General features: G+C 44.7%; 1 long non-coding RNA gene across 1 annotated transcript; it reads left to right on the forward strand.

Moving 5' to 3' along the window:
• The first annotated feature begins 20,653 nt into the window (after positions 1-20,653).
• Positions 20,654-24,616, forward strand: LOC125081385 (uncharacterized). Its single transcript, XR_007121666.1, has 3 exons — positions 20,654-20,957; positions 23,457-23,600; positions 24,355-24,616. It is a non-coding gene; the product is annotated as an uncharacterized LOC125081385 (long non-coding RNA).
• The last annotated feature ends 1,113 nt before the right edge of the window (positions 24,617-25,729 follow it).

A 25,729-nucleotide genomic window follows, 5' to 3' on the forward strand; every position in this document is an offset into this window, starting at 1 on the left:
TGCTCTCCGTGTCCTTCTCCTGGGCAGAGGCATTTGTGTTTTCATTCACCTAGCAGCTACCTGCTAGGTACCAGATGCCACTCTGGGTATTAGGAAGACAGCCATCAGTAAGATCCAGACTGGGCTCTCGAGGGGTTTACAGTATGGTGGGAAATCAGTGAAAATGAAAATGGTACTACATGATACCCTGTGTAAGAGTAAACACCCAAGGAAGACCATCTGGGGAAAGAGACATCTAGGCTGAGTCTCCAAACATGATAATACCATGGAAAAAGGGTGGCAGAAGTGGGGTAGAGCATTCTAGACAGAGAGGCAAAGCACGTGCAAAGGCCCGGAGGTGAGAGAGAGCAACATGATGGAACTTCCCAGTGGTGGCTTAGGAATTCATGGTGCAAGGAGGAGAGAGAATATGGGTCCAGCTCCTAAAGGCCTCACATCTTGGATGCTGAGCTCTGAGATTGGTGTCACGGCTGAGTGGCCTGGGGTCAGCCTCAGCTCCGTCCCCTATACCAGTGTATCCTTTTGGGCCTGTGTCCCATGGGTCAAAGAATGCAGAGGACAGTTTCCCCTTCGTTTCTCTTTCACATCCCTCCAGGTTGTTAATTGGATTTTCCCTATCTCCATAGGCAATAGGCAAAGTGCCTTCACACAATTAATGAGCCCGGAGTCACCGATCCAGACCTGAGACTCACGTCCTCAAGAATGTTTCCTCTCAGGGTATTTATTAGCCCAGAAGACACGTGTGGGCAGAGCATGTTATTTAGTGACCTGTAATGCCTGAATAATGATCACAATAAATCAGACCTCATTATTATGTGCGGGAGAGCCGGACGGCCCAACTGGCTAGGTAATGAGGTCTAATTTAATGCCCTTGTATTATTCCGCACATGTTTGCTGGGAAGTCAGAGGTGGGGGCTAGCTCTCATAGGTCCAGATGCTGAGGACGTACAGCAGTTACACAGGGAGGCTTGTGGCCAAGCATATGTTAGGAGTCAGGAAAAGAGCGATCAGCAATGCCCTGTCCCTCTGAGTGGAAGACAACAGAGGTCTGGTCCCCTCACTCTTACTTAAAGAGGAAGAGCTAATTATAACAGAGAAGTACCCTCAGATCTATTTCTAAGGAGCCAAAGGCAAGTTACAGGGCCAGGCAATGCCAGCACAGACAGAGAAATCAGAATCTCCCTGAAAAGAAATAGAACTGTCAGAGGGCTGCCTTCAGAAGCCATGGCTGTTAGACGGGTCCATCGGAGAGTCCACTCGGAGCATCGGAGCTGGGGGAGGCCGTTCTTGGTCCAGCCTCCTTTGAACGTGACCAGCCCTCACTTCTTGCTCGCTGTGACGGGCCTTATGCAACAGCAATCCATTATGGCGCTTTTTAATTCTTCATGCACAGCCTTTTCTCATTGATTACCTAACATCATTAGTTTGGGCTCAGCCCATCCGAAAGTCAATGGAGTGATCAATTTTAACCATATGAAGTACAAAAATTTGCTCTTAAAGCATCCAGAGACTGAAATCATTTATCTTTTGCCTGCTGAACTGTAAATCTTTCCCTGCTATTGGTTTCTTGTTGGGCAGCAGACAGAACGAAGGAGCCAGCCATGGACCTTTGTGTAGGTGGCCTTCTCAAGATCCCTGTGGACCTATCATCTGTGAGACCTCCGATGTCTAATGGCAGTTACAAAGTGTAAAATCTGAGGGCAGCCTGAGGGGCCAGACAGGCTGTGAGGCTCAATACCCCGTTTGCTGGAGCTTTCTGCCTATCTCTTCAGCCGTCTCCAGTCGTCTTGTTGGTGGAACCTAGTTAAACCCAGTAAAGCAGCCTGTACCCCACAAGTTCTGGGGATCGTGGCAGGCAGCTCAGCCCCCACATAAAAAGCAATGTTTAGGGGCGCCTAGGTGGTGCAGTCGGTGGGGCATCAGACTCTTGGTTTCAGCTCAGGTCATGATCTCAGGGTCGTGAGATCAAGCCCCACATTGGGCTCCATGCTCCGGGGGCAATCTGCTATAGATTCTCTCTCTCTCTCCCTCCCTCCCCCCCCTCCACACCTTCCCTTGCTCTCTCTCTCTCTCTCTCTCAAATAAAAAAAAAATAAATGTTAAAAAAAAATAAGCAATGTTTAGTCAAGTCCTCCTTGTCCTCCTCCATGGCAGCAGAATAACTGGGTTCTCTTACATTCTTCCTGAGCAACAATGTGAGTATTTATTTCTACAGGAAATAACAACCAGAGGAAAGGTGTTCTCTGTGTTACCTTTGGACTTGAATAAGAATCGTAGATCGTCTTCTATCCTAGGATTTCTGGGCTCATAACCTGACTGGAAGCCTTTTAATAATACAAACTCTCTTGGGGCACTTGGGTGGCTCAGTCAGTTGGGCGTCTGCCTTCAGCTCAAGTCATGAGCCCAGCTGGGGTCCTGGGATTAAACCCCACATCTGGCTCCCTGCTCAGTGGGGAGCCTGCTTCTCCCTCTCCCTCTGCCCCTCTCCCTCTCATGATTTCTCACTCAAGCACTCTATCTGAAATAAATAAATAAATAAATAAATAAATAAATAAAATCTTTTAAAAAATGATAAGACCAACTCTGATGCAGAATGATCATCTGACTATAGGACAGCAACTGCTGGGGGATACTCTGCTGTGTTTCAAGCACACAGAATAATTTAAAAAGAGTATTCAGCCCTTTAAAAATCTGCCATGTTGCAGGTCACCTAGCTGAATACGGCAGGCTTGTGCAGCATTAAATGAATCTCCAGGAAGGGGCTAGGTGTGTGCGGGGTGACCAAGGCAGAGACTTGCTTGATTAGAAGCCAAAACACTGAAATGGAGGGTGGGGCCCGGCAGAATAGGACCAATCCGGGCTTTCAGGACCACAACAAGGTGAAACTGGCCATAATCAAATTATCGCTCAGTGCGGTGGCCACTGGAGATGGACATACTCGCCTCGCAGTAAAGCTGCCCCAGCTAGGTTTTCTCCGGCATTGTCTTTGGGATTACTTGGCATGAAAAATGTGCTTCCATGAACACCAGAATGACACAGAGTACAAAAAGAGGTCAATGCCCAGAGGAGACAGGAAGACGACGTCATCACCTGCAAGGTCAGCCAAGGGACACCTCCCACTCCACATGCACCATAGCATGGCAGTTCTCGAACTTCCGCCGTCATCGGAATGGCCAGAGGCTGGCTACAGGCCCGACGGCCTGATGGACCCAGAGTTTCTGAGGCAGAGGGTCTGGGGGTGGGGCTGGAAGCTGGCATTCCAAGCGGTGATGCAGCGGGTCCAGAAAACCACTTTGAGGACCGTTGCCTTAGGGCAGACCCCGTTTTGTGGACTGCTTGGGGAGAACTTTCTGTCCCAACCACTTCCCTGGGCAGCCATGATGCGTTCCTGGTACACTTGCAAATACTTGTCTGTTTTCTCTAATCCCCAAGCAGTCGACAGTCTCTGGTAGTAGCTTCTCCCAGCTGCACATCATCCTACCATTGGTCTGTCTTTGCAGGCTGAGGACGAACGTAGGCTGCCCTTCGTACTGTCAAAAGACCTCAGTTTTAGTTCCTTGCTGACGCTAGTTTGCAATTTTCTTCATCAGTTCACTGACAGTGCCTAGATTTGCCAGAACACTTGATATTGTTATAGGTAGGGCAATAGTCTTCCTTTGTCTCTCTGAGCTGAGTCAACATGCATACATTTTTTGGCCATTATCAGTTCAAATGTACCCTCAGGAGAAAAAAAAACCCAGTAGAGTAAATGACACAGGTAACAGAATGCACTCAAGACAGAGAAAGGCTTCTTTTTTTTTTTTTTTTAAAGATTTTTATTTATTTATTTGACAGAGAGAGATCACAAGTAGACGGAGAGGAAGGCAGAGAGAGAGAGAGAGAGAGGGAAGCAGGCTTCTTGCTGAGCAGAGAGCCCGATGTGGGACTCAATCCCAGGACCCTGAGATCATGACCTGAGCCGAAGGCAGCGGCTTAACCCACTGAGCCACCCAGGCGCCCCGAGAAAGGCTTCTTAATATGGCACAGTAACGAATCACCAGTTCGTGGCCAAATTCGGGATATGCAGATGTGCAGATTAAACAAATGTGTGTGTGTGTCACACACACACACACATATATATATATGACATTTCTGTATATATGACATTTCAGAGACAATAGTGTTAAAACACATCGGTCCTTCACAGATTAGACTTAAATTGACTCGGAGAGTGTATAGTTGAAATCACATAAATTGTGTCTGATGTGTTCCATGGAGTGTGTTTTTACTGTGTTTTACTATAAGGAAAATAGAGATCACGTAGTTTATAAAAAGAAGAATAAGAAAGACAGCTGTCTACCTACCCTCTAGCTCCCTGGCTTCAGAAGTTGACATAGATAAAGTTCTGTCCCAGACGATGTGAGCCAATTTACACAGTGGAAAGAAAAAGAAACCGCACAAGCTTACCTAACCTGTGGCCTCACCAGCACCAGAAGATCCTCTTTCCCAGAGTCTGGAACTCTCAAACTAGGAAAGAATTCAGAGTCCATTTTCGTCTTTTGCCCAGAATCATTTAAGAAATTTTAGTTGAGAATAGTTTTGTGCTTAGCTGTTTAAATTTTTAAAATAACTTGTATATATTCACTTCTTATATATCTCTAATCTTATCAAATTTAACCAACAGTTTTAGTGTTTTTTAAAATAAGGGATTGTTTTCTTGATATTTGAAAGTGGAAATTTTGTGGGGCATTTGGTTAAGCCAAATAAGTTGGTTAAGCCTCTGCCTTCGGCTCAGGTCATGATCTCAGGGTCCTGGGATCAAGCCCCGCATTGGGCTCCCTGATCAGCAAGGAGTCTGTTTCTCCCTCTGCACTGCACCCACCCCCAGCTCATGCTCTGTCTCTCACTTATTTTCTATCTCTCAAATAAATACGTAAAATCAAAAGGAAGGAAGGAAGAAAGGAAGGAAGGAGGGTCGGAGTAATTTTGTGTGAGTGTGTGTTTGTCTTTAGAATGTTCCGAATCTGAGGCTGGGAGTCGTGAGGGCTACATGCCATCCCAAACAGATGTCACCTACATAGTGACGACTTCTACAGATACTGTCTCCCTGGAGCACAGGAGCCTCTGGAAAAGCATTCTTATAAATTCAAGCCCATCTTCGGATTGCAAATTGATATGCCTATTAGAGGATCCAATTATTCAGGGAAGACTTAAGGAATGTTCTACACTAATAACATTGGGGTAATTCAAGTTGTCGCTTCTCCCATACCCACAATCTCCCCTTCCTTCAAATTCAGGAAACTGATGAGAGTTTTTGTGAAAGCAGAATTTTCTTCCTACTTTTCTAAGAATATTGTAGCCAATATGCTGCAACATCCCTTTTCTCGATATATTTTCCTTCCTCCTACTCTGTGATTAAAATGTCCAGCATATAAATACTTTCTATTGTTTCCAGCTTTGTGTGGGTAAAGGCTGTAATTCTGGGATAGACTTAATTACTTACTCCATGTAGCACTCTGTGCCGGTTACAAGCTTTTCCAAGAATTTCACGGTCTTAAGTTCTGACATTTCCCAAGTGACCATCCCCAAGCATGGTTGGCTCCTGATTGCCTGGAGAGAGGTCAGTATCTCCAAGCAGCAAGGATTTAATGTTTGGGGACTATGAGGTGGGCTCTGATCCTTCCTAGATATTATTCGGCTCCTCTAGACTGACCCACACTAAGCCTGGGGGAGGACCTGTGCTGTTTCTTTTTCCTTCTCTGTCTGTTGTAAGCACCATTCTCCACCTCCTACAGGCTACTCCTAGGACTTATTTCTTACTGGCTTCTTCAGAAACCCTCAACTAATGTCTGTGTTTTGTTTTGTTTTGTTTTGTTTTTTTCGAAGTAATGTTAACTACTACATTAGAAGAACCTAGAAATCTCAATGGTTTCACCAACTGATTTCTCACTCATGTCACAGACCATGGCACATGAGACCGTTCCTCATGGGAAGTGTCCCCCCACATAAGACAATTCACGGACCAGACTCCTTCCCTCTTGTGGCTCAGCATCTTCATTAAGCAACTCCCAACACTGTCCTACAAGTCATTTCCACCCTAAGCAGCTGAACGGGGAATGAGCATGAGTAACCCCTCATGGGAGGTTTGATAGGCTCAGCCTGGAGGTGGGGCAAATCACACTGCTCCCATGGCTCCAGCCTGAGCCCGGGTACGCAGCTCCCCAGGGGCCAAGGAGGCTAGACATGCAGTTATCTGTGTAAGTCCAAGAGGAAGAGGAAGCAGGTTTGGGTGATTTCCTGGCAGCATCTGCCACTGTGGCTTCTACAGCCTTTGGACCATCTCTCACTGAGGCAATGGGGGTAGGGAAGGGTCATGGCTGACCAGCTGTCTGCAGCCTTTCTCATTCCTGGTTTTCAGACTTCTTAGTAAGGGGAATCCTGGGCCCACCCATGGGGAGATTCTTCTAAGAGAAGAAAGACAAAAATATGACAAAATAACGACCAAGAAATCACAGCTCCTTTGTTACCTTTGACACGTGTGCATACACTTGAAACAATTAAGCAGACTTGACAGGAAGTTAGGAGTTCCCTGTGAGAAGCTCAGAGAAGGAACTGGTAGCCTACCATGTTTCACACCCCCTCAGCACACAGCTGGGGCTGGCCTTTGTGCCGAACCTGCTAAGTCTCCTGCTCATTAGTCTTTTTGTCCCTGGTCTCCAATGTCAGAGGGAGGCTCATCTGAGGAGCTTGATTTTGCTGCGCTAGACAAAGCCATTTTTTTGTGTCAACCGTGAGAGGTCAGGACCATGCATAGGGCAGGCCCAGGCAGCAGCTGCCCAATGCCCAGGGAGTACAAACAACAAAACTTCTGAAGAACTGTAAGAGAGACTCTTCAGTAGTAATGCTCTGTGGGATGCAAGGATCCCAGCGAGTTAATAGTCACCGAGGTCCTGGGAGTCATTTGATCTTTATGGTAAACCCTAGAAGAGCCCTTTCCCTACTGTTCCTATTTTTAGTGTAACTTTATCTTGTTTGCTTTTATGAACTCTAAAGCCTAGAGACCTTTAACACTGAGAAAGGTATTTTCAGATTTGATTTGGTCATCATACAGCCAGATTTGTCAATACAAACCGGATTTGGGAACCCCATGGAGAGAAGGAATCTGGAAGCTGGGAGAATGCACAAATGCAATCACCTCTTCTCCCACATTATCTACCAAAAGCCAATGGAATGGAGATGGGTCAAGGGAAGGGCTATGTTTTCCCCCTTAGATCCAGTTTGCATTCTTAAGAGACCCCTGAGCAGGACCACCTTATGTGGGTTCACTCCTTATCCCTAAACATAGAGTCAGCTGGTTCCCAAAAGAGACTGGAGATCTGAAGACGTTCCTCTCTCCCCGATCTGAGAGTCCATGGCCTTCAGGCTACCTCAGAAATGTATCATCACTTAAGAGAGAAACCTCACTGGAGGCCTATAGTCCCCTCGGGGACAAAGTGTGCCATTTTATATGGTTCTTTGGATTAGAATGCCTAGTACCATTCAGACCCTTGGAAAGATTCTCTGTGACTCTCTTACAGTGCCCTGTACAGTTCAGCTGCTCCAGATCTATTCACAGATTTGTGAGGCTTCTTGATTTGCTCCTTTCTTTTGCTCCCTGACCTCCCATCTCATGTTCCTTTCAGGAATTATCTTCATAGTCAATGGGCAGACATAAAAAATAAAAGAAGTTGTCTCCTTCTTTCAGTGACTAAAGAGGGGCCTCCTCCAGACCTTCCTTAATTTTTTTCCCCCTGACAGACATTTTATTCCAAGTTGATCCGGAAGGTTTTGGTTTACAGTGAACACCAAAATGCCTATAAAAGCAGCATTAAGGAGAGTTTTGTCATCCGTGATGAGTAAGAGGGCAATTAGAGAATTTCTTGAAGCTCCACAATATGGTAGAGGTTACACATTCAAAGGTGGGGGAGGGCAGAGTTTCAACAAAATAATAAAGAGTGGAGCTAAGTGAGTGGGCCTGGGGTGAAGAGAAGAGCACCTGGCCCTCCCCTCTGAAGGGACCACCGCTCTGCATTTCCTGTCGATGGCGGCCAGGCCCCGTATGGGCCTGTGTAGCCAGATCTACCAAGTTGCAAGAAAACGTGGGAACGAATATTTCTATATGGATTATCCTAATTCTGCCAGGAGGAAAACCAATTTATACTTCTAAAAATGCTTAGCTGGCTCAACAGAGCACATCTGATGGTGGATGCCCACGGGGCCTCTGGGGGGCAACCCTGCAAGTGTCCCCTTCCGGGAACAACGGAGAGCCAGCTATTACGGACATGGTCCTCTTGTCCACGGGTACAATTCCAGGTCATGGGATGCCCACGTGCAAAGTGAAACAACCCACATTCAGAACTTACCATTAGAGAGAGTACAGCCTTGAACCGTAGAACTTATCACAGGAAATAGAGATAAGCAAAACCAACCCAAACCCTCTCACGGTGAGAAGTGAGAGTACAGGTGTTTTGTGTGTTTCACCTCCTTTAAAAACAAAATATGATCTCTTCTCGTCATTTTATTTTATTTTATTTTATTTTATTTTTTATTTATTTTTTTGGAACAACAAAACTTTAATAAGCATTTACCGGGTGCCAAACGCCACACAAGAGTGATCTCATTTAATCCTCACAACATTTTACATAGAAAGAAACCAATGCTTAGGGGCACCTGGGTGGCTCAGTAGGTTAAACTCTTCTCGTCATTTTAAACGACTCACTACTACTCGATGTAATCTTCACTGAAAAGAGATCTTCATTGCCATGAAGCAATGTGAATGTAGTTAAGGTCACCGAACTGCACGCTTAAAAATGATTACGATGGTAATCTTACGTTACGTGCATTTTGCCACAATTTTTAAAAAGTTGGCAGGGGTGGGTGGAGGGAATGGATGACATCCAAGATTTTGGTCTCGGGAAGCCAGGCCACAAACATTACTAATCAGCAGCCTTGGATAGGGATGAAGTATTCCACTCAATTAGACCTAAAGAAAGATCTGTTGATTGATTGGAAAAGGGAGAATTGCTTAAATACTACCTCAGCAGGGACAGGAGAGAGGATTTGAATAAAGGTGCTGAAAGCCTGAAACAAAGCCAAAGTCCTGTAAACAGTCTAGAGAACTGAGCAGACAGCCTGTCTGGTTTATGAAGGAACAGCATCTATCCGTGACCAGTTCCCACGAAAGAGGGATAAGTCTTTCAACGGGAAAAATCGGTAGACAAACAAGTTGCTGTATGCCCATTTGGCTGAAGCTCTAGGCAAGACCACCATATAACGCTGGGACTTTGGGGCTGGATTATTTCAAACATGGAAGCCTAAGCTAATGCTTATATCTTCTTTATTGGAAATGGACTTTACCTCCAACCTATCACTATCGTCCTAGGTCAGGAACCATGACCTCCATGAGTAACTGGGCTGAATTCATAGTTACTGAACAAGCTCATCTGACATCAAGTGACGTCATTACCACATATTTTTTATCTACTTAATTAATGATTTTAATGAATCTAGTTTTTAACAGGCCACATTTCTTCCTAAAGTAAGGCCACTGGAAAAGATGTTAAATACTACCAGAGAAATTTTTAAGCATCTATAAATTCAAGATACTCAGTTGATTGTTTTATATCTTAGGGAAATGTGAAATCAGGCACAAAAAACAATCCAATGCTCCCTGCCCTCATGAAACCTGCCTCTGTGTATTCATTTTTATTTAATTCTTAATGGAAAAAAATGTTCTCCTTAAGGCTTGTTTGTAGTCTCTTGTAATCACTGTGGAGCTTGTGAGTCGGAGAAAAGTCAGCATTCCGGGTTCTGTGCATTTGAGATCCTGGATCCTTTGAAGGTAAAGGAGGTTCTCCTCCTCCTACTTTTCTTCCTGCTTGACATCATTATGTAAGTGCTTCTCTCTAGTGTAAAAACCTTGATGTGGGCTTTCCAAATACATAATTAGTACTAAAAATAACAATTTTTTAAAGTTTACAATGGGGCAGAAAATATAGAATAATTACACCCATGTAAAAAAACAGCCTCCCTTAAAAAAATAAATGCATAGAAAAAAATATGAGAAATACACTAAAATATTTATAGTAACTTTCCTTAGTCATGGAAGATTTTACAATCTTCTTTCTATAGCAAATCAAAGTGAAATGCTACTGAACTTCATAGAGAGCTTCCCCACCCCCCCATTATTATGAAACCAAAGACTGGAAATTAATTAAGAGCAGTTAGAGTTTTATTGGGTTCTACTTTTCTATGCTGAACATCAATTTTTTAATAATAAAATGTATTTTATAATTTGCATATTTTAAATTCATGAAGTAGGGCATCTTTGTCACCTGGCTTCAATCATGTGTAGGAGAGAAGGTAGGTGGGATATGACAAACTGTCCCCAGGGTGCCTGGTGCTCCAAGTCCAGGGGGACACGGATGCGGGACACCGGAGCGTGGAGTCAGCACTGAGCCGCATGATCTCTGAAGGGAATGAGTGCATAAGAATATTCTCCTTCACCATTTTTAGAAGCCGAGTTCCTGACTTATACAGGGGATGGGGGGTTGTGGAGGGTGCAGGGGATGGGGGCAGTTTACCACGTCACATTTTCACATTTTCATCTATCATAATTTTAGATCTGTACATTTCTGGATTTGGTGATTGATAGCCTCCAAACACATAAACACTCTCTACCTGCACAAAATGCACCACGGACTTTGTTCTCATAAAGGCAGGATCAAGGAGGGAGTGAATCAAATTCTAAAAACCCCTCCTCCGCAGAAGTAAGTCCCAGGATCGGCCGTGGCCACAGAGGGCAAAGTTTCTGGATGCTGTTACTTTACAGCAAATCGAAGTTTTGTAGTCTTATCTATTACCAGAAAAGCCCTCTTTAAAAAAAGAAAAAACCAAAACAACCAAAAAAATACATAGCCAGTGGGGTTAGAAAGCAGGAGTCCCATCGTCTCATTTTTAACTAGGACCAGCTGAAAAATGAAGGCAAGCACCACACAAACCATCTTATGTCTGCCAATTCATTTCCTGGCCCCAAAAGGAAAAAAGAAAAAAAAAAAAAAACCCCAAAACCCTCGTGTTTCCTCTCAAGCAGGCCAAACATGGCAAAGCACCAGGGGAATTCTGAATGGAATCAATTGCACTTGTTACTAACTGAGTTTTCTTTTATTCTTATATTACCAAGGGCTGGATACTCAGCTGCAAGCAATTATAATGAAGAGTTACTGAGTAATGGTTTCCAGATTGCTCCATGATGGGGCATTAATTGAAAGGGACAATTTAAGAGCTTAGGCCATGTAAATGCATTTCTTATTCTGTCAGATTGAGAAATTTCTGGATGCAAAGGGCTGAAATGCTCAGAACGGATATAGACTTAATAATGCCCATTTAAGCCAGCATTTTTAAAATGAGTTTCTTGTTTTTAAGAGAACAAATATAAAATGGTGAACCTGTGGTCTTGTTCATTCAATCAGGAAAATATTCTAAATAGCACATCCACGTGCTGCACTCAGAGGCATACACATTACATAAAACGTTACTTGATTACTCTGGTGCATATTGCAAAGCCGGTTCAGCTTTCCAGTAAACTCTTATTTCTCAGTTTGCTTGCTATCATAAATGCACGTTAAGCTCTGTGTGTGTGTGCACTTTAAAATTGCAAACAGCTTTTAAAAAACACATAAATGAGTTTTATATATGTGCACGTGATTTGAAAATTTAAAACAGCATGTAAACAGATTTGCCTGCTTATGAAAACAGACCCCCACAGAAATTACTAAGTCCATATCAGAGAGCTTCATTTTATCTTTTTTAAGGTAGACTTCTATCCCCCAGAACCCCATGCAACAGAAGCAATTTCAAAGGAGGTTCTCTGTTATGTCACAATAAGGACAAGTATCAGAAGAGAATAAGAGAGTTAAAGCCAGACAAGGGGTGAGGCAGAAACAACTCCACCCCTTTAAAATTAGAGTAGTACTAGCACAGAAGGTCTAATTTCAGACATCTGCATTAGTATTGGTTTTATCTTTGAAAAGGAAGGAAGGCAAAAAAGGAGAAAGGAAGGGAGAGAAAAGGAAGAATAGGTAAAAAAAAAATAGGTAATAGATGGCTGGTGGATAGATAGATGGTAGATGATAGATTAGACAGATCCATAGATAGATCAATAGATAGGTAGATGATGGATGGATGCATGGATGGATGGGTGATAGGTGGCCAAGAGATGTATAGATTGATAGACACAGAAGCAGACACGTTTCAGGACTTAGATTCAAAGTTGAAGCTAGAAAGAAGGGCCATGGCTGCCACCACGTTCTCATTCTGTTTTCTACATCTGAACTGCCATCTGAGAATTGACCTTTCACCCTTCCTTCTACCTTAAGCCTCTCTATTTCCCCCATCTGGCTTTGTGCAGAGGAGCTGCAGAGCTGATGGTGGGCTTCCCCTGGACTTTGACCCAAACCATGACATGGAAGGCAAAATAGGGTGGGAAAGGTAAGTGGTCTCCATGGGTAAATTGAGAGCATCCATTCTCAAAGAATGAGAGGGAAGGGCCTCCTTATTATTGTTATTATTGTTACAATACCCATTTTCATTCATTCATTCAACAGGCTACGAGGTTTGTGATTCCCCCTTCCCCCGTCTATCATTTCAGAGGCCAGCTAAGCACAAAACCAAGAGGAAGACATCCCACCTCTTCACAGGCTGACCATGGCTTATGGGTCCATCGATAGACTACTGTTTGGCTCAAATCTTTTTTCTTACTGGATTAATCATTCATAGAGTGAAAGCCCTGAATTAATATCTGGTTCTTCACTCTGAACTGTTATTTGGTGACATCAATGGTGAAAAATCTGGTGGTCTTTTTTGCTCCTTCTGAAGTCAAGGCCAAGCCCCAACAGAATGCCTCAGAGGACAGTCCTTGCATTAAGTTACCTGAAGCTAAAAACAAGCCACTTGGACAGTGGACGGTCAGTTTGGTTCCGGAGTCAAGAACCTTCAGAAGCAAGAATCTAATTTAAATTGTTCAGATGGAACTGTCAAGGATCCGAGATGAGATAGAGGAAAGCATACTTCTTGCCACAAAAGAAAAGAGGGTGCCACGCATTTGCAAGGCTATCCTTAGCAAACAGCATTGTCTAAAATGGTTTCCTTTGGTCAAAAAAACACCTACATAACGTATCTGTCCTTTCTTCTGTGCTCCTTTCTTCTTCTTAAGTTTTCCAGCCATTGAGAAATCTGCAATTTTAATGGTGAGTTCCAAAACCCCATTTGTTTGCTTCTAAGATCTGAAGAGAAAAGTTCTCTTTTTAAACATCCTGAATTTAGGGGCGCCTGGGTGGCTCAGTGGGTTAAGCCGCTGCCTTCAGCTCAGGTCATGATCTCAGGGTCCTGGGATCGAGTCCCGCATCGGGCTCTCTGCTCAGCGGGGAGCCTGCTTCCCTCTCTCTCTCTCTCTCTCTCTCTCTGCCTGCCTCTCTGTCTACTTGTGATCTCTCTCTGTCAAATAAACAAATAAAATCTTTAAAAAAAAAAAATCCTGAATTTAAAAAGAAAGAAGCTGAAGAGGAAGAGGTGGACGGACAGTCTATCACTGTTGCTCCTGTGATTTCTCGTGTGGTGGATTACACTGATAAAGTATCCTAAATCATGTCATAATTCTGCCTAAGAAATGGAAGCATCATGGGACCTGTTTAAAATATAAAAGGGACACTCTTCACGCAGCCAGTCACCGGGCTGCTGCAATTCCTGGTTAACCGCAGAGCACCCCAACAGACCCAGTCAGCCCCAGGTCCGACAGTTCCTGTAACAGCAGATGTGGGAGAGACTGATTTGGGGAAATCACTCAATTAAAGTGCAGTTTAAGAAGTATCCTTATTCTCAGTACTCCACAGAGCCGGGGAGGTGGGGGGTGGAGGGGGTGAGTCAGGGCTCTCTCTCTTTTGATAACATAGTTTACGTTGAAAAAAAAAAAAAAAAGTTGGAGCCAGCACATGAAGTTCTCCCGCACTTTTGGAAAGTTTGCATCACATCTCTTCGTTCTTTTTTTTTTTTTTTTTTTTTTTTTTTTTTTTTTTTTTTAAGATTTTATTTTATTTATTTGACAGACAGAGTAGTAGACAGACAAAGTAGACAGAGAGGCAGGCAGAGAGAGAGGAAGGGAAGCAGGCTCCCTGCTTCACAGAGAGCCCGATGTGGGGCTCGATCCCAGGACCCTGGGATCATGACCTGAGCCAAAGGCAGAGGCTTTAACCCGCTGAGCCACCCAGGCGCCCCCACATCTCTTCGTTCTTACCAAAGACCTCCTTTAGTACCTGTTTTTGCTAACCAAAAGAAATCCAAAGGGGATTTTCATTTTTATATAACAAAATGTGAAAAAGCAAAAAATAGCAGTGTTGGCTTGCAGGGAGCCACCAACAGAAGTAGTGTGCACATCCCCCCTCACCCCCACCCCTGCCACCCACCCAGCAGCAAGAATGGCCCTACCAAGCTCCTTCCCTGGGACTTTTGAACAGTCTGTGAGCGTCTCTGCTTTATCGCCATTTATTCTGTGCATCCACTAGCAAGATGTGTCCTACGGCATCAGAAAAACCTAAGAGAGGTTATATTTTGGGTCTGGGAATGTTCAAAAAGTTTTCCATATAAATTACCGGCAATTGCTTCTTTGTTTTAACACCATTCCGGCTTCTGAAAGGTTTAATAGGAATGCTGTACCTGCAGATAGTGGGGGAAGGGAAACCTGTGCGTGTGTAATTGAACCATGTATGCCCATGGCTAGTCCCCAAAAGAGCTTATCGCCATAACTTTGGAACCTGAGCCTCTACTTAATTTCAACAGCTTACAGGAAAAAATTTAATAATAAATTTGTAGGTGTGCAGTGAAAGGTTTGGAAGTCGATTTAGAGGGATTGATTTTTTTTTTTTAATTGCTTCAGAGTTGCTAAACTGTGGGTAGTATGCCAAAGAGACCTGATTTTCTGCATGACCAAAACTCCAGAGTCGGCAAGTTCATCTTTAACCCTAAGTGGTTTTGCTTGAATCAGTACCTGGAAAAACTAGGCTAATTCCTGTGTTTACATACTCCTTTCAAGCAGGGCAGGAGCAACATTTGAGAGGGATTAGCAATCAAAAATTGAAAATCTACCATCACTACACAAGCTTGCCTTTTCATTTTGGACAGATCATAAAACGCATAACACGGGCCAGACCCTAGACCAGCAGCCGTTCGAATCCTAATTTTTAAAAATAGCTTTTATATGCAACCGCTCTCTTTTCAATAAAACAAAGATTTGTTTATAGCTACAATTTAATTAAGAACCTTTTCGAAGAGGAAGATCTGGAAACCAGGGATCTTATTCTTTTTCCTCTGTTTTTTTTTTTCCACCAGAGTTGTTTGTTTATTGGTTTAATTTTCCCTGAAGTAAAAATACACTTTGAAATGTAACATGTCATTATGTAATTTGTAGTAACAAAGTGCAGGCCCTTGCACACGACAGCAAACAGGACCGCTCCAGCTCGCAGACAGTCCCCACACCCATTCCCCCCACTCCCCATCTGATTAACAGCCTGTGTAAACATTCAGCCAACCAGAACCCTGGCCAGTGCAAAATTTGGTCAGCCATAAAACTGCCAGCCAAATACAGACATGGGGGACTTATGGAGAAATCTGAATTTGGGGGAAATGATCAAAGTTAAGACGACATGGTCCCAAAGGAGATAGGGAAGCGCTGAGCTTTATTTTCATGAATCCCTCCCTTTTCCTGAGAAACAGAGAGGGATGATAACACCACCAAGGTGAAGTATTGAAGAAAATCCCCCTGAGATGCACGGCTGTATGGAGGGAGTACAGTCAGAAGCTCAATCTCTTTAAGGGAAATCTCAGAGGAAAAAAAAAAAATAATAATAAGATGCTGTTTTAAAGAAGAAACTTTAAATTTTGAAATTGTTTGAAAGGGTCCTGTTTTGACATATCCAGGATGAACTCCCTCTGTCAGCATGCTTTCCAGTGGTGCAGAGAAAACTAATAGGCATTCTGATTGTGTAGAAATTAATGGAATTGATATACAAAGAGGTGTTTTGTGAGCTTTTTTTTTCTTCCTTCCAACAAATCTCACTGCTCTTGGCAAAAGACTTCAGACCCTTCACATGATGGAAAATTCAAAATGTTCATAGTAAAAACAATAAATAAATAAGAAACGTCTATAGATTTTTTTCAAGAATACTCAGGATGGCTAACATTTTTTTCTGGCTTAGGACAGGATTTCATAGTTCATTTTGGAGGCTACCCGACACCTAATTTTTAACACAACTGAGTCTTTTCTTAAACTCACCTTTAAAAAAAATACACTGCAGGTAAAGGCCTTGCTGGAATTATCTATAACAAAGCCACATTGCATTAGTCTGGTTCCTTGCCCTGAGTGGCTCTTGGGTTCCTGGTTACTGCAGAGAACTGGCCTTCACTGAAATACCTTACTGTTCTCACCTTTGCTCTGGTCTTGCTCCTTAATTCTGAATTTCTACTTTTCTTGAAAAACGAGAATGGTCAGCCATTTTATGATGGTCTCTAGGATTGTCTGCATCTTCTTTGGTCTATCTAATCCTCCTCACAAGAGATTACCTCTGCCTTTCATGAGGGTCTCCATGTTTCATTCTGGGTGGTTTTATGATAAAGAAGTTGATAACTAAACAGAATAGAAGATCCAAATAGAACAGGAAAATATATTGATATGGTGAGCATTTTTCCCCCCAGACACTGGGTGAAGCACTTCCCATTTCATGTAATTACTCACAAAACCCTATGAGCTGAGCAGGAGTCATATCCCCACTTTGCAGATTGTGAAACTGAGAGACAAAGCGTTTGAGTCATTTGCACCAGCCACGCAGCCAGAGAGCCACAGAGCTGGGGGTAGTGGCCATTGGCAGCCTAATGCAAGACCCAGCCTACGTCCTCTCCTCGATGTGACACTGTTGCCTTGGTCAGAAGTTGCTGCAAAGAGGCAGGTGGGATGCCCTCCATGATGCTTTCCCGGGCAGTACCGGGACAGCCTGGGAGCTGAAGGGGCACTAGATTCAGAGATTAAAAACCATGATTCCTTCACAAGCTCAACCGCAGATGAACCGTACCTTAGAAATGTTTCTGAACATCTCTAAGTCTCTGTTCCTCATCTGTGAAAAGGAGAAAACTTTATGCAACTTACAGGAAATGACATTTGGCAATGCTTCACAGGAGGCTGTCAACTCTTGCCGTCTCCCTCCCACCCTCATCAGCCTCAGTCACCTCCCGGAAAGCCTTCCTCCCTAACTCTGCTACATGACTTCCGAAATCCCATTCCCGAGGTGTAGCTCGATGCAAAGAGTCTCCTAGCCTAAGGAAAAGAGTTTCAACAGAACTGTTTTGTTACCTTTTTGTTAGACTCGTGGCCTCACACCCAATCGCATGTGCTTGACCTCAGAAAAACAAGTTGGATCTTCCGTTCCAAGTGAGCTGAGAGGAGGCAGTTCTGCCTTCACTCCGAAAACCAGCAAGATAATTTCTAACATCCAAGCCTGAGGAATGTTCAGGAATGCATTCGGTCCCCGCCTGGGGGCAAAGAGAGGTGGAAGAGAGCAGAGGGGCTCCAGAAGCCTCCTCTCGGAGGGAACAGTCTCCACCTTGTGCTTGTTGGACCTTCTCTGGCCCAGCCCGCCTCCCACCAGCTCTTCTGTTGTTGGACTGAGGGCAAGTAAGGACAGACTACAACACAAAAGACTCCAGAGAGTTACCCAAAACACTCTCTCAATTCTGTGAGTTACTGAGCTTGAATCTATCTTGAAAACCACAATAGATTTCCATCTCCTTGGGATGACAGAAAGCAAGAGAATATTCTAAATGACCTTTTCAGTCTTATGCATCTCTTTCAAAACATTTCAGTTTTCCCCACTTCATCTCGCCCATCGCCTCTAGCCACCCCATGAGCGCTTGTGCAGGGTCGAAGCTCAGACACTCCCAGTGATAAATCAGTTGTCAATACACAGGCGAGTCACTTTTTCCGAAGCCTCCTGGAGGAGAAGCACATTCTACTTCCTCTCAAAGGCCCCGGAGCTACCTGTGCATTAGCATGCCTGGGAGAACATTTTTATTCACATATTCAAGCTGCATTAATCTGTTGAAAGGGGAATAGATTCTTAAATGGAGTTTTAAATAATCCTCCCCTTTGAGGTCATCTGCGTTCACAGTCCAGTATTTGCACAAGATGAAATGATTTACAGGATCGGGGCTGGAAAACTTGGAGGGCAACTCCAAGAGGCAAGAGCACGTTGGAGTAGATCATTCATCCTGCCAGGGAAACTTTTGTAGTTTCCAAACTGTCTGAGACACCGCTGTCTATCCAGGGCAGAGGACTCATCAAAAAGGCGAGAGGTAATGTTGGCTACGCAGCCGGCATGGAGAGCCGGAGGTTTTGGCAGGACGTTTCCTCCCCAAAAGCAGACAGAGTCCTGGAAGGATGCTCACATAAACAAAGCAGGAAGACAGCTTCAGCTCTGCAGTGAGGCTCACCCTTTCCCAGATCAAAGCCTGCGCCAGAGAGACAGCTCCACAGAACACGGTGTCCTTTCTGGAACATCCAACTCCGGGGGAGAGCCTTGAACTGGAGCCACCACCTTGCCACCTGTAGCCAATGGCATAGCGTGCAAAAGGCTCTCCCGGGGTGGGGAGACCGCAGCTGCTCCAACAGCAGAAAATCAATGGAAAGATAAGACAACACAAGGGAAAGAAGTTTGTCCCTGCAAGCTCTCACAAGCTCAGATCAGCTAGTTTGTGCAAAAATTGCATCCAGCCAAGCCTAACTCTCTATAGAGTATAGAAAGGGGATGAAAAATCAGTCCAGGGTCATGGTTAAGAACACAAGTTCCAGGGGCACCTGGGTGGTTCAGTCAGTTGAGCATCTGACTCTTGGTTTCGGCTCAGGTCATGATTTTGGAGTCGTGAGATCAAGCCCCGTGTTGGGCTCTCCATGCTCAGCAGGGAGTCTGCTTGTCCCCCTCCCTCTGCTCCTCCTTCCACCCCTCTCTCTCATAAATAAATTAAAAGAGAAAGAAAGAAAGAGAAAGAGAGAGAGAGAGGGAGAGAGAAAGAAAAGAAAGAAGGAGAGAGAGAGAACACAAGTTCCAAAACCAAGTTGTTTGCCTTTGGCACTCTGTTCCGCCGCTTGCTAAGTTCGTGAGCTTGAGCCCACGACTGGACTTCTCTATGCCTTTGTTTCCTCACCTGCAATTCAGACTTAACAGCACCCACTCCGTAGGATTTAATGAGTGATTGGCCCACGAGAAAGCTCTACAAGGTTGCAATTATTAGTTGAAGTCCTGGTTTTAAACAGGTTCTTCTACTTAGCAGTTCTGTGAACTTGGAGAAACAACACAATTTGGGAGCAACTTACTCATCTGTAAAATGGATGTTAACACAAACCTGGCCGTGTTGCCACAAGATTAGATTTTATATTGCATACAGTAGGCATTCAGTAAATGGAAACTCTGATTATTATCATCTTTCCCGTTTTCCAAAGGAGGCAGCCCACAGGATCCTTCGGGCTGGAAGAAACACAGCCTGTAAAATTTAGAATCCTCTTCCACTCCCCAAACTTTATCCATATGCAAAAGAGAGACATCCTTGGGGATGACTGGGTCCTGAGTGTTTTAAATACACAGCTAATTTTATTTTAAGAGAGAAAAAGAACCTGGAAATGTTCCCAAATTTAACATCTGCACGCGGAGGGGATGACGAAATGCATTAGTACCAAAAAATAACGTTCTCCCATCTTCTCGGAAAACATCTGGGGTATTAGCCTCCCCTCAGCTCATCCCCCTCCACCTCCCACCACAAAGCTGGCTCTTGGCTGACAGTTTATCAGAGATAAATGGAAACACCTGGGAGCCAGATAAGGCCAACTGAATGTGATCAGCTGAGAAGCCCTTGGGGACGCATGCCACTCAGTATTTCTTTTTCCACACCAGGCAGGGTGGGAGCACGATCTAGCCTGTGACCGATCGCAAGGCTCACTTTCATATTCGTCCTTTCCCTTTATTCATTCCAACAAACCTCAAGAGGTCAGCCGGCCCAGCTTCCTGCCCCAGGTAGGTCAACACTGAAACCACCAGGTAAGTTAGATGTTTATCGATCCTGCTTTTCACCATTTCCGCCAGAAGACATTCAGGAGCTAACTCTGTGTTTTGTTCAAATCTTTGGTCACATTTTTCTCTTGTCACACCAAGCCCTCTCTGGCTGAGCCTTCTCGTCCCTACAGAGATGTGCAACCTCATATAATCTTGTGCCCTGTGGTCATTCAAACAAATATTTTTGTTGTCACCTCTACCTTCCCGAACTTGAGGAATTTTAAATCTCCTTTTCTCCCCATGTCTCTACATTATGCTAGACTAAACAGTCCCTGTCTCCTTTAACTTTTCTTCAGAGGTTCAACTTGCCTCCCCTTTAATTAGCGGATGCCTTTTCTCTCAACTCATTCCAGCTTATACATATCATGTAGAGACTGAAACTTGACCCAGAACTCTAATACTCGACAACAGATCCAGCTGTTATTAAAGGGAGATTATTCCAGTGTGTGTTGTAGCACAGCCACTACCTGGATATATGATCCCTAAGCATGTTGCATAACATTTCTGGGCCTCCATTTCTTGAGTTGTGAAGTTGTTTCCATCATAAAGAACAAGGACTACGAACATGGCACCAGGGAGACAAACCAGCAGGCAGTAGAGATTTTTCTAAAAGAACTGAATTCAGAAAGACATAAAGAGGTTAACCAGGTAGAGAAGGAAAAGAGAAGAGAGAAATCCTACCAGAGGCAACTATATGTGCAAAGGTCCTGAGGCCCGAACTCCTACAAATCAGGACGACCAGATCCCAGAAAACAAGGAAGCGGGCTGCAAAATGAGGAAATGAAAATGAAGGAGGTAGGTGCCTGGTAACACAGGGTCTTGTTAGCTATGATAAGGATTTCAGTCTCTCTCCTAAAGGCGCCGGGAAGATGAGACATTGATAAACCACACATTTTGTACAATTTCCAAGAACAGTGGCTGCAGAATGGATTGGACACAGAGCAGACATGGTGAGAATAGAAGACTTTAGAGGTAATCTTGGAGTGGAAGTGTGAGAAATTGGACCATGGTGGCAGCGTGAAGATAGGGAGTCATGAACAGATTTGGAAATGAGGATCAACAATCCTTACTGAGGCAGCAGATTTGGCAATGAGGGAGAAGGAGGTGTCAAGGATGGCTTGCCAATTGTCTGTTTGCTCATCTTTGGATGGTGGTGCTGTTTATTGAGAGCAGGAAATGTTGGGGGAGGTACAAGCTGGAGGGAGAAGGTATGAGTTCAATTTTTGGCCATGTGGAGTTTGAGGTGCTGTGAGATGGCCAAGTCAAGATGTTGAATACGCAAATGGATTTATGGCTGGCAGCTCTGGGGAAAGCCTAGGCTGGAGATACAGATTTAAGAGTCATCAGCATATAGATAATAATTAAAACCATAAGCATGGAGGAGCTCACAGAGGGAAGAACAGGGCAGTAGATCAAGCCTTGCAATTTTCCAATATTTAAGAGTCAGTAAAATGGAAGGTGAGCCAGGAGAAAGATAGAGGAGAATCCCCAGACGGGGGCGAAAATTAGGAGAGTGTTAGTTCATGGAACCCAAAAGAAGAGGGTGTTTTGGGAAGAAGGGAAGGTCAACAGCAAGGCTGTTGCATTTCCTTGTCTTTAATGACCCAATCGAGGTGACATTCCCATCAAACCTTTATGAATGTGTGCAGTGCTGGGTTCTTCCCAATTGGAAATTTGCCATTTTTCCTATGCATACCATGATTTCTTGTTGGGTGTTGTGAGCAAACTTTCTATCCAATGGAATTAATGTAGAACACTGGTGACCTCTCATTTATCCAGGGGCTTCTGCTGTCCAGACTGCGATCAAGAATTAGAAAAAAACCTGAAAAACTTAATGATTTTTTAAAAAGATTTTATTTATTCTTTTGAGAGAGAGATACAGAGATAGAATGAGAGAGAGAGAGAGAGCACGAGAGGTGGGGAGAGAAGCAGACTCCCCACTGAGCAGAGAGCCTGATGTGGGACTTGATCCCAGGGCTCCTGGATCATGACCTGAGCCAAAGGTAGATGCTTAACTGACTGAGCCACCCAGGCACCCAAAACGTAATGATTATTATTACTAAAATCTTGCTACTACTATTTGTGCTTTTACTAAGAGGAGCCCTTCCTTAGCATTTACATAGAACCTTAATTTTAGAAGTTCTGGAAAAGTTGGTGTTTGGTTTCTCACTGCACAGTGAAATGGAAAGAACCTTGTGGGGCCGGGCTTGAGAGAAAGAGGATGGGAAGCTCACAGAGGCAGTCAGCAGCCCTAGGAAGTAGGGGCAAGTGTACAAAAGGCCAGCACAAGAACAAAATATCATAACAATCTGGGTTCAGGTAGTGAGACATAAACGCACCCTACTCCTCAGTAACCCTCGGGAAAGTCTAAGGCCTGATAATAACAGAGTAACCAAACACATTTTAAATAAATGTTGGCTACATCAAAATAGAAATTCAAAGAAGCCTATCATGTGATTTTGATATTCTTCTGTCCCTTGTATTTGCTATAAACTGGGAGTTAGAACTGGAGGCCCAGTGGGATTCCAGCTGAATCTTGTGGTAAGCATGCATCCTAAAAGGGATGTGAACCTCGGGTTATTCTGAGATGTTAGGATTGGTCCATGGAGTAAGGTACCACCAACTGTCACGTCCATTTGGAAGTTCCTGTTGCCCATTCGTCTAAAGCTTTTGCAAATGACCATTGCCTAGATTTATTATTTCATTCAGAGTTAAAAAATCCAAAATGAGGCAATCTCCACAGACCCAATCTCCTAGTTTCTTCAACAAACAAATGGTAAAGAGAAAAGGGGCGAGGGCAAGTTACAGACTAAAGGAGGCACAACCACTGACTGAAGTGTGAAGCCTTCATCTTGCTTATTAGGAAGCAGACACTTATGAGGCAACTGGGGGCATTTTGACACTGGCTGGAAATGTGACCGTATTAAGAAATTATTTTCAGGCTTGATAACAACGTTGTAATGACACGTCATTAAAAGCTGCTATTTATTGAGATAGTACTAAAGCATCTATTGATGCCGTGCTACGATGTCTGGTTTTTGCTTCGGAATAATCGGGGGGACGGGGCGCCGGGCCCCGGAGGTGCGGCCAGTGGGCCTGTGGAGAATGAGAGAATAAGCCCTGAGAGTGGAAGGAGCTGGAGGATGGGAACCTGAGGGTCCCTGGGCCCTGCTCTCTGCTTTCTATAAGTGTTTGAAACGTTCCTTTAAAAAAGCTTACAAATAAAAAAAAGTAAGTCATGTCTCTTTCACCTTGTTATTTTGGAAGAAAAGATTTCTAAAATGCCTTCTTCAGTAGGGCGGGCCAAACGGATAATTTGGAGCATCTGAAGAGACACGCCTGGGGCTCCAGGGGTGCCCCTGCTGTTCCCTCATTACTGAAACACTGAAGCGAAGCCAGCAGAAGGGGAGAAATCACCCACACCCCAAGGCATGGCAGGTAAGAAAGCTTCACTCAGAAACTATTTCTAATCCGAGACACTCCCAGACTTCAGCTCTGACAGCAAACACCTGGGGCCCTCGGCAGTCTGACTCAGCAGGTGGCTGAACGAAGGGCTCTGGGCTTCAGTGGCCCGAGCTGGAAGTCCGCTTCTCTTCCCTTCCTCCCCATTCTGCCCCAGAGATGTCACCATTTGTTGGTCAACTCAGTGGCGGTGACGAGGAGTGGGGGGAAGTTGGTGACTGGAGGTGACCAGTTCGAGGACTACCCAGGGTCCATTTGAGGCTTTTATCCCCTCTTGCCTGTATTTTCACTTATATTGCCACCGAGTTCAAGAAGCCCATCTCCCACTGAAATCCCATTCATCTTTTAAGAACAATTTTAGATGCCACCAAGCTCTGAGATCTTTGCTCAGCCTGCTCATCAAAGCTAAAGGACCCTTCCTCTAATCCCCTCAGCTCTTTGTTTGTAGACCCTTCCAGAATCTGTTTGAGTATCAAGAGCCCTGACTAGGTGGGCGCCCCCTCAATGGTGGGAACATGTGTCCTCCACCAGCAAATCCGTTGACCCGAGTCACGCCCCTCCCCAGCCACTCCCTCCTGCGCATCGTGGCCACAGAACAGAGGAGCTCACCTCTGGCTTTGCAACCCTCTTCCACCACCCATCCCTAACTTCCCAGCCCCTCTGCCTCCTTCCTGCTCCCTCTCCTTTCCCTTACTCCCCCCACCCCACATGGCCTCTCTCTTCTCCTCAGCTGAGAAAAAGAGAGCATCAGTGAAGAGGGGGGGATCGATTTCACACGAGGCCCCTGGCCGGAGGGGCGGCGAGCCAGTGCCAGGCCATTTGTCTGGGGACTGCAGAACTGGGGGAGGGATCTCCGCCTGACCCAGGAGTCCTCAAGCTCTCGCCACCTCACGCGCCCATCCCAGCTTTATGGATCAACAAACCCGTCTTTCAGTCAACAGGAACTTTGTGAGCTAAACAACAGATGCCACAGGGCCTAGAAGGCAAATAAATACGGTTATTCAACGTCCTATCGCACTGTGTATAATTCAGGAAATTCAATTACGGTTCCCCCGGCAACAGGAACACAGCTCAGGCCGGGTGCACAGGCCTTGTTCCCAGTGCACGCGGGGCCGACCCCAACCCCTTCACACGTCGGAGACAATGCAATCTGGCAGAATTACACCCGCTGTTGGAAACCGAAAGGGGTCCTCCTAAAGCCTGCACTTCCAGATTTAAAGCTGTTTTTCAGCAATTGGTTACAAAGGCTTTAAAAAACAGTAAGATAATCTCAGACACGTTTACGCGTGGGATGATTCAGCAACATGGACGCAACTTCAGAATCTGAATGCATGTGAGGCACGGGAAGGCAGAACAAGACCTTAGAATGAGAATGGGCAGGGTCAGCCCTGCCTCCTGCCCGGAGAGGGTGACAGCCCATCGTCTCTGATGTCCCTACAGGGAGACCAGTGCCACTGTGACTGGGAGCAGGGACTCTGACACCAACACAGCTGACCGGTCTACGGTCCAGGTGGCTAAAGGAGCTTAGGCAAGGTTCTTACCTTTTCTGTGCCTCAGTCTCCTCATCCATGAAATGGGGATGATGGTGTTGGTAGACTAGAGGGTTATTCAGTTCCCTGGTTTTGGAGCAGAGAGTATTATTGGACCTCTTGGCAGGATTTACTAATGTCAGCACTTAGCTCTTTTTCATGACCCCACTTGTAATTCTGTGCCTGAGCCAAGATCAGAACTGGGACATGTTACATATGCACTACCTTGAGTTGGTGCTTTTTAAAATTTTCTTAGCAAACCGTATTTCTTTTTCCACTCCTCACTCCTCCATGCACTCTAATTAAGCCCTCTCCCATCTAGAGAGCATGACAAGGGTGAGGTTTTGTTTTTGAAAAGACTCACAAGCTTGTGTGGCAGCAGGTTTTTCCACTGGTTGACAGCTTCAGTTCAGCTCGGTGCTGCTGATTTATAAGACACTGAGCTCATTGGCTCTATCCTCTGTTCTCCCCCAGCCATTTTTCAATCGAGTTGTACCGGCTGCAAACATCTGAGAAAGAAATTTACTGAGAGATGCACAAACAGCCTATTCATACTTCATAATTTTCAGGAGTCTT

Source organism: Lutra lutra, chromosome 11, assembly GCF_902655055.1.
Source record: "Lutra lutra chromosome 11, mLutLut1.2, whole genome shotgun sequence".
Taxonomy (NCBI): Eukaryota; Metazoa; Chordata; class Mammalia; order Carnivora; family Mustelidae; genus Lutra; species Lutra lutra.